Here is a 10,167-nt window from a genome sequence, read left to right as displayed (position 1 = left end):
GGCACATGGCAGAGGGACTTTAGAGCCGAAGTGAGAATTACTATCACCTGACAAGACAGGATGAAAGTCCACATCCCGTGTTTGTATATTTTTAAATCCTGGAGCACAAAGACACTGCATCAAAGTGAATAGCTTTATATAAAGGTGTGACTTGTTTTCAAGATATTTAAAGTCCTTGGAGGAAAAATCTTTAAAACAAGGGATAAATCTCTACTTTGCTCATTAGAGAAAAGAATGGCAGAATGCATAGATTTTTATATTTCAATTCTTTCTTTTTTTCAGATATCTATTTCCCCATTTTATTTGTAGTACAGCATGTGTAGCTGGGGATGAAGATACATTAGAAAGAATTATGTAATATATAATGATATTGAAGATAGTTATATCAAAACAGACTGACTCTCAATGAGAAATTTGCTTTAATTTTATTATTTATATTATTAAGGATTTATTTACTGCATGCAGTACAAAAGGCATTGCAACAACCTATAAATGTTATTCTCTACTTTTGAAAATAATTCAAAAGTAGATAAATTTTAAATTTTAATTGGGCCTATGTGATAAATATTTTCTTCAGTAAAGTAGAGTCCTCCCTTCCCCAGGCCACCTGGTAATAAATAAGAAGAAAAGTAAGATACATTGGTGGTTGGAAAATTAAATTTGTTTGTTTTAGTATACATATATCACCCAACATTTTTTGGAGTGACTTAGTTACTGATTCCAAAGATTGTTGTACATGCTAAGAATATAGAGCAAATATATTAACAAATAATCATTTCTGGAACTATTTGAGGAGAGATGATATTATCCTTATTCTAAGAGGTATGCTATGCTTAGCCATACTTTCTTCCCCATGCTTTACTTGCTTATGACCAGTAAATAATAGAACTGCTTAATTATTCTATTCACTTAAAAAAAAAAATCTTGTCCAGCCGGTGTGGTTCAGTGGTTAGGCGTCAACCTATGAACTAGGAGGGCGCGTTTTGATTCCTGGTCAGGGCACATGCCCGGGTTGTGGACTCGATCCCTAGAAGGGGTTTGCAGGAGGCAACCAATCAATGATTCTCTCTCATCATTGCTGTTTCTATCTCTCCCTCTCCCTTCCTCTCTGAAATCAATAAAAAAAAAAAAAAAAATGTTGCTCTTTGAATGTTGCCAGCTTTTTTATCTGCATTATTAATTCTTTTTTATAGTAACTCCCAAAGCAGTAGTTTTAGTATTGGTGTCATGAGCCATTGGTGTGTCATCATCATCTGTGCAAGAGAAAGAAAGGGATCATAACTCATAAAATGGGATGTGGGTGGGATTGAGCACAACTCACAGCCAGCCCTACAGGTGTGCCTTCACCCATAAAACATCTTTGATGCCCATGGGCATCAATTATGTCCCTTCAGAACAAAGGTTGAGGTCATGTTAACCCAGATGTTCTGCCAGCATGGAATACAGTATTATTACTACAAGTGGGGATCTCATAAAGGCCCCGGATGATGAAATGACGTTGATGATGACAATGAAGGTTTTAGTGCAGATGATAATGTGCCTTTGTTCTCAAGTAGTTCCCAATTTCCTCTACTTCATCTCTTCTTTGTCTAGATCCAGAAAAATTGGGGAGTTGGAAAGCCGAAGACTCCTTTGTCCCAGGAAGAGCAATGAAAGGTAAGAGGTAAGATATACCAACTCTTCTCCTCTGCTTGTTTTACCTGTTGCCCTGGACAGAAGTAAGAGCTGCTTTCCCATGTCTGAAACCCCTCTAGAGCCCCTCAGTATTAGGTCCAAGTTCAGAGAAGATATGGGTCTTGCTCTTTGGCAGACACTGTGCATTGCCTATTCAACAGCCAGCCCTACCCCCAACTCTTCTGTGTTTACTCAGCAGCCATGTGTTCAAAGAAGTTAGCTCCTCCCCAGGTCTGGGAGGTGGAACATATTGGTCAAAGGCAATCATAGTGATCTACTTCTCTTTGTCAGTCACTGGTTTAAGCACTTACCACATTGACCTCGTCCATATCTGAGGATAAGCCTGCTGGGGCAAGTATAGGAAAGCTTTTCCTCATTGATTAAACATAAAAAAGATGCCTTTGTTGGAGAAGTGTCTATTTAGGTCTTTTGCCCATTTTTAAATTGGATTGTCTCCCTTTTGTTAAATTGTATGAGTTTCTTATATATTTTGGAAATTAACCCCTTATCAGATGTTAAATATATTCTTCCATACAGTGAGATCTCTTTTCTATTTGTTGATGGTTTGTAGAAGCTTTTTATTTTTATGTAGTCCCATTTTTTTATTTTTTCCTTTGTCTTAGGAGATGTATTCAGCAAACATATTGCTAAGAGATATGTCTAAGATTTTTGCTGTCTATTGTTTCTTCTAGGATTTTTATGGTTTTCAGAGAGATGCAAATTAAAACAACAATGAGATATCACCTCACACCTGTCAGAATGGCTACCATCAACAAATCAACAAATGACAAGTGCTGGCCAGGAAGTGGAGAAAAGTGTACCCTAGTACAATGCTGGTGGGATGCAGACTGGTGCAGCCATTATAGAAAACAGTATGGAGTTTCTTTAAAAAATTAAGTATGGAACTGCCATTTGACTCAGTGATCCCACTTCTAGGAATATATCCTAAGAGACCTGAAATACCTATCAGAAAGAATGTATGCACACCTATGTTCATAGCAGCACAATTTACAATAGCTAAGATCTGAAAACAGCCCAAATGCCCATCAGTAGATGAGTGGATAAAAAAGATGTGGTACAGTTACACCATGGAATACTATGCAGCAATAAAAAAGAAGGATCTTTTACCCTTTGAGACAGCATGGAGGGACCTGGAGAGTATTATCCTAAGCAAGATAAGTCAGTCAGAGAAAGACAAGTATCACATGATCTCACTTGTATGTGGAATCTAGTGAACAAAATAAAGTGACAAACAAATGGATCCAGAGACATGGAAGCATGCAACAGACTGTTGAATCTCAGAGGGAAAGCGGAGGTGGGTGGGTGGGAAGAGATCAACCAAAGAACCTGTATACATATATGCATAACCCATGGACAGACAATAGGGCGGTGAAGGCCTGGGGTGAGGGATGGGGGCAGGGTAGAAGGGATCAATGGGGGTAAAAGAGGGACATATGTAATACTTTCAACAATGAAGATTTAATTTTTTTAAAAAACCAATAAAATATCTTTTTTAAAAATCTTAACAAAAAATAAAATAAATAAAAAAGAAAAAAAATGTCACCAAGTCCTTCAGTGTCCTAGTAAGACTTGAAGGGCCAGGGGGATGATGAAGAGACAGTTGTGTACAGTCGTGGAAGGGATCTGAAGGGCTAGGGGCTTTGTATGCAGACTTTCAAGCAATCTGTTATTTTTAGCTAGGTGTTCATCATCACTGCCCAAGGTTCCTGTAATTCTAATTCCTAAGAATTTTTGAGATTTTATGGTATAAATCATCTCACTCCTAGGCTTCCCTCACAGCTGGTTTAGGATTTAATTTTCACAAGCCTACTAAGTAAGTTATCACTCATCCATCTGCTTTATAGTTTTGTTTTCATGGGTGTATGCTTATCTTTTGCATTTATTTATTTATTTATTTAGATTTTACAGAGAGAGGAAAGAGAAACACCAATCTATTGTTCTACCCACCTATGCATTCATTGGTTGATTCCTTTTAAAAAAAGTATTGATTGATTGATTTGAGAAAGAAAGAGAGAAAAAGAAACACCAACTTGTTGCTCCTCCCATTTACACATTCATTGTTTGATTCTTGTATGTGACCAAACGTACAATCTTGGATTTTGGGGACAACGCTGTAACCAACTGAGCTACCTGTCCAGGGCCTAAATTTATTTAATTTTAAAATTTTACTGTCATTTTCAAAGGGTTTAGGGAAAAATTGGAGTAAATGTGTGTTACATTATCTTAAAGCAGAAGTTAATAAGGAAGTATTTGCAAAGAAGAGAAACATGATAAAAAATGAGGTCATCTATAAAACACAGGCTAAATTAGAGGGACAGAAACTTAAGTCATGGAGTCAGGACAGCACATAAAAACCCAAAAGGGAGCCCAGCTGGTGTGGCTCAGTTTTTGAAGGTTGACCTATGAACTAGGAAGTCATGGTTTGATTCCCAGTCAGACACATGTCCAGGTTGAGGGTTCGATCCCCAGTGGGGGACGTGCAGGAGGCAGCCGATAAATGATTCTCGCTCATCGTTGATGTTTTTATCTCTCTCTCACTCTCTGAAATCAATAAAAAAAATATTTTAAAAAAACCCAAAAGGCAGAAAATTAAAGGTTTAAAATGTGGTTGTGGAAAAGATAATGAAAAGAAAGAGCAAGACCTTTAAAAATATATATACATATATAAAGAAAGGAATTTGTTAACCAATTGACCAAAGGGAAGAAAGAGAAATTCGTGTGCTATTGAACTTGAAACAGAATGATTGACAGCATCCTATGAAATTATAAGGAATAATGAAAAGCAGGAGGCCCTGGCTGGGTAGTTCAGTTGGTTAGAGCATTGTGCCAATATGCCAAGGTTGCAGGTTCAATTCTCAGTCAAGGCACATACAAGAATCAACCAATGAATGCATAAATAAGTGGAACAACAAATCAATGTTTCTCTCTCTCTTATTCCCTCTCTCCTCATTCTCTCTCTCTAAAAGTCAATTGATACATTAAAAATATTAAAAGAAAAAGAGGAGGAAAAGGTTTTGAGAGCAGTTGATGGGTTCTGTCGGGGTTTTGTTGTTGCTGCTGTTGTTTTATTTTAGAGAGAGAGAGAGAGACATTGATGTACACCCGGTTGCCTTCTGCACTCATCCCAAGTGGGAATTGAACCCACCATCTGTCAGTGTACAGGACAATGCTCCAACCAACTGAGTCACATTAGCCAGGGTGGGTTCTGTTTTTATAATGGTCACTGTTGAAAACAAGGGGGGAAGTATACTATTCTTCTAGAGTATGAAAAATATTTGGAATATATATTTAAGAATTCCTAAGTGTAACATTGGAAATGAATAAACTCAGAGATTTAGGTGGTAATGTCCTCTCTGTCCAAATGAAGGCCACAATTTTTGAAGAAAAGGGTTTTTATTTTCTGGAGAGAGTAAAACAGAGTATTTCCGATATGGGAGTTACCAGGCACAATTTAAGTTTGGGGTACCACAATAAAATCAGGAGGTTAAGAAAAATACTGCACTTTTTTCACCCTACTGTTAGCCAGACTGCCTTTTTAGTCAAGAGATCATAAGAGCCTTTTTAAAGAAATCTGACTAGTCCAAGAGGAAAACCTAAATATACAGGCAACAGAGGCTTCCCTGTGCCAGTTCCAAATCTCCATAGAAACAGAATCAATAAGATATATGTATGTTTATATTAAGAAATTTATTTTAAGGAATTAGCTTATACAATTGTGGGGGCCAGATAGCCCCAAAATCTATTGAGTAGACCAGCAGGCTGGAAACTCAAGCAAGAGTTGATGTTGCAGTCTTCACTCTGAAATCTGTAGGGCAGGTCAACAGGCTACACTAAGAAAGGATTTTCACCTGGGAAACCTGTTTTTTGCTCTTAAGGCCTTCATTTGATTCAATGAGACCCATCCACATTATTGAGGGTAATCTCCTTTAAAATCAATTGATTGTAGATATTAATCACATATATAAAACTAGAGGCCGGTGCATAAAATTCGTGCCCGGGGGGGGGGGGGTGTCCTCAACCCAGCCTGTGCCCTCTCGCTGTCCAGAACCCTTCTCTCCTTACCATCCTCCTGCTCACTGCTCCTTAACGCTGCTGCAGAGGCGGGAGAGGCTCCTGTCACCACCACTGCACTCACCAGCCATGAGTCCAGCTTCTGGCTGAGCGGTGCTCCCCCTGTGGGAGCGCATTGACCACCAGGGGGCAGCTCCTGCATTGAGCGTCTGCCCCCTGGTTGTCAGTGTGCATCATAGCACCAGTTGTTCTGGTCATTCCGCTATAACAGTTGCTTAGGCTTTTATTATATAGATACCTTCACACCAATGTCTAGGGTAGTGTTTGACCAAACAACTCGGCACCCGAGCCCTAGCCAAATTGGCATATAACATTTAACCCTCACACTCCTTATTGAAACTGCCTAACTAGATTGCCCATACACTAAAGCTCACCCTCAGTGAGGCCCACTCATGGTCAGCTTTTTAAATGCCCCATGCTGAAGAAAGAACAGTAAACCAAGAATCAGTAGATATCTGAAGAAAGCCATTTGGAGTAAACAGAAAAAATTCAGGGAGAAGAAAACAGCAACGAATTACAATTGATATCCTGAGGGAGATAAGAGAAGATAATTCAATTATGAAACAAGAAAGAAACTACTGGGAAACAAAGGAGTTCAGAGAACAAAAGGGAGCTCTTGGAAATTATAAAAATTGTAACAAATGAAAAACTCGGTAAGAGAGTTTTAATATAAAAATGAGGAAATCTCCAAGAAAATAAGCAAAACAACATAGAGATGGAAAATTGACAAGGAAAAAGATAAAAGGAGGTCAATTTAGGAGGATTGACATCTGAACAAGGTTTCTAACGAAAATGGAGGAGGGGAAACTTACCAAAGAAATAATTTTTTAAAATTTCCCAGCGTAAAATGTCATGAGTTTCCAGACTGAAAAGGCTTACCCAGTTCCCAGCCCAGTGGATAAATATATATCCACACCAAGCCACTTCACTGTGAAATTTAAGAAAACAAAGATAAGAGAGTAAAGCTTTGGGTAAGTGGGGGGATAGATTACATACAAAGGATCCAGAATCAGACTGACTTCAGGCTTCTCAACAGCATCTGTAGAAGGCAATGGAAAAATGGGTTTAAATCTCTAAGTAAAAAGATATTTTAACCTAGAATTCTATTCTCAACCAAACCTGACAAATTTAAGGGTAGAAGACTAATGTTTTCAGAAATGAAAGTTCTCGAAAAATTCACTTCCCAACCATGTTTCTCAGCAAGTAGTGGAGAATGTACTCTTTTTTTGAAAAAAAAAGAAAAAAAAAAAAGGGGGTGGGGGGAGTAATAATAATAATAATAAAAGGAGGACATGAAATTTAGGAATCAAGGGATCTAACAAAAGAGAGAGGCTAAGGGAATGCTTAGCAAGATAGTGAAGGAAGATCCCAGGACACAGCTGCACCAGACAGAGAATAAGGTCAGAGGGCTCTGGGAGACATATCTCCACAAATATGAAATTGAGAGGGCACCTGGCACGTTCGAACATATGAAGGGGAAAGTTACACCTTTTGGGGACAGAAAACTAAGCAAATTAAAAAAAAAAAAAACATGCAAGGAAATTATTAAAGCCAGGAAAAGCAAATGGTTATTAAAGATAAGTAATAGTGTCAGTACTACTTGGCTCAGGTATTAACAGTATTTATCTAATTAAAATAATGTAAATAGTGAATATTGTTTAACCAAATTACATATTTGTGTGGAGGACATATATTTGTGGTGCAGGCAGGGAAGTGGAGAAAGAAAATCCTAATCATGCATTATAGAAACAGATATAATATCAAAAAAAATCAAGAAGCAGCAGTCCAGTAATGTTATTTAAAAGGTTAGAGGCAAATTACAGTAAAATAAACGAAGAGTTAAAAAGGTTTGTCTCGTGGAGGAAAAAAATAGGAACAGGAAGAGGATTGCTGCTTTTCATAATAAGCTTTGTAAAACTGTTTGATCCTTCTTGCAAACATAATTTTGATAAAAATTCAAAATTAGAAAAAACACCCCCCCTCTTCCCAAACCTGTAGGATAAAACCCAAACTCCTAGCATCTAAGAACTCGGCTTATGAAGTCAGAGTGACCTGGGTTTTAATATCAGCGTTGCCACTTACCAGCTATGTAACCCTGGGCAAGTTATCAAAGTTTTCCAAACTCTGTGAAAAGAGGATAATAATAGTTCTCATGGTAACGGTAAATACTGGCTGATTCACAGCACTGCTTGTAAAGAATGAATAAAATAACCCATGTAAAGTCTAAGCATTATGCTTGATACATACTTAGTGATCTATAAACTTTCAGTAACGGTTTTTGCTATTATCAAGCTGACATTCAAGGTTCTTTGTAATCTCTCCAATTTGCTTTTCTAACCTCATCTCTTATTATTCTTCTAGACCTAACTCTAAGCTTGGGCCAGGCAGTTCTCATCTTTTCTGAAATACACCAGGCTCCTTCCCATCTCCCTGCTGTTGCTTGTGCAATTGTTTGTTTTCCCGTTCACCAACTTATTTTGGTTGAAATAACAATGGAAATGAAATAAATGTATTACACCCTGTAAATAACGGGACAATATTTACATTCATAGGATCAAAATCCAAGATGTAAATATTTTCTCTCAGGGCTAAAAGCTGAAAGGAGGAGTTCCATTTTTGCTCAAGACATGTTAATCTTGCCATTGCTCAAGGTTGCCATGGTTTCTGTTTGGTGCTTCCAGGACTTCAGCTTATGCCACTACATCTGAATAAATGAAAATAACCCCACTGACTGAGATGGAGACAGGCGGGGTAAGATTCTTATGAGATAGGTCAATGCTGGAACTAGAACTATAAGCCAAGATTTTTGTATCTCAGTTACAAACTGAGCCTGGCTATCCCTGACATTGCCTATATCCAGCTTCATTTTTTTCCTGGGGATCAGGGAGCAATTTATTTTGTAAACAAAGAGATACTCTTTTCTCTTTCCTGTGGTATAATTTAAGTGGGGGGAAAAATAGTAACCATTTGCTTGTAGTTTTTTTTAAAATAAAGGCTTTAATTTTGTATGTAATTTGTTAGAGCCAATTATTTTTTTTAATGTTTTTTAATCCTTGCCCAAGGATATGTTTTTTTAAATTGGTTTTTAGAGAGGGAGGGAGAGAGAGAAGAGAGAGAAACATCAATGTGAGAGAGAAACTTCAATTGGTTACTTCTTGTATGTGCCCAGACGGGAGATCAAACCCACAACCTAGATATGCGCCCTGACCAGGAATCAAACCTGCAACCTTTGGTGTACTGGACGTCACTTCAACCAACTTAGCCACTCAGCCAGGGCATTAGGGCCAATTATTTTATTAGAAAGACTTCATTATATTATAAAATAAGTCCTAGTCTAAAAAACTAAAGATGAAACCAATGAAAATTAAGCTACTTAACTTTGACAAGTCACACTGTTCTGTCAACTTTGAGTTTCCCAATTCACAGGCATAAATAGAAGAGTCCCTTGAACATCAATGAAAATCTTGTATTTATGAGAATCACTAATCTATTGCTGATGACATTTATGTCTCATGGTATTTTCTTGGTTCTTGTTTAGACTCTTAGAGACTTTTAGTCTCTGGTGGATATAGGAAGTAAATAGAAATATAGGAATAGTGTTCATTGCTCTTTTTTAAAAAAATATATATTTTATTGATTTTTTACAGAGAAGAAGGGAGAGGGATAGAGAGTTAGAAACATCGATGAGAGAGATCAATCAGCTGCCTCCTGCACGCCCCGCTCTGGGGATGTGCTCGCAACCAAGGTACATGCCCTTGACCAGAATCTACCTGGGACCCTTCGGTCTGCAGGCCGACGCTCTATCCACTGAGCCAAACCGGTTAGGGCAAATTCAGGTGGATTATTAAGAATCTTAGGCAAATTCAACAGAATTTCATTATTTATTATTCTTGCATCAATGTTTTGTTGATATTACCTGGCAGGGGAGATACCATAATCAGGAAGGTGGTTTTCCCAGGGGGAGGCTTATCCATTGCATTTCAGATGTGCTGACAGCTGAAATTTCTCCAAATGTGGGAAACTTGACTGCATAATTTGTGGTAGTGGGGCAGTGTTGATATTTGCTGACACTGTGAATGTCCTTAAGACATATGATGATAAATCAGTTGTTATAAGGTGTACATTTGTATGAACTAGGAATATTCTCTTCCCTCATGGGGTAAATAATTTGTGAAAGGCTATTTCATATGAGCTGTGTTAATTTTTAAAATATCAACAATGAAGTGAGAGATGAGAAATTGTAATGCAAAATAGAACATTTAAAACCCTCCTGTTCCCTTTGAAAACCTTTATTTCCTTGGCTTTCAGGAGGGATAAGGGATATTTAGGTGAGCAACACTAACACCCTTGCGTTTCAATCTCAGTCCTATTTCTATGCTCTCCCTCCCAAGCCAAATACTA

The 10,167-nt window shown here is 37.7% G+C and overlaps 1 non-coding gene across 1 annotated transcript; it reads left to right on the top strand.

Annotated features, from left to right (window-relative positions):
• The first annotated feature begins 9,675 nt into the window (after positions 1 to 9,675).
• LOC118652386 lies at positions 9,676 to 9,835 on the top strand. The gene has a single exon (XR_004966619.1). It is a non-coding gene; the product is annotated as a U1 spliceosomal RNA (small nuclear RNA).
• Positions 9,836 to 10,167: the final 332 nt, after the last annotated feature.

This window comes from Myotis myotis, unplaced genomic scaffold (genome assembly GCF_014108235.1).
Source record: "Myotis myotis isolate mMyoMyo1 unplaced genomic scaffold, mMyoMyo1.p scaffold_m19_p_3, whole genome shotgun sequence".
Taxonomy (NCBI): domain Eukaryota; kingdom Metazoa; phylum Chordata; class Mammalia; order Chiroptera; family Vespertilionidae; genus Myotis; species Myotis myotis.
This window is presented reverse-complemented; position numbering and strand designations above follow the sequence as displayed.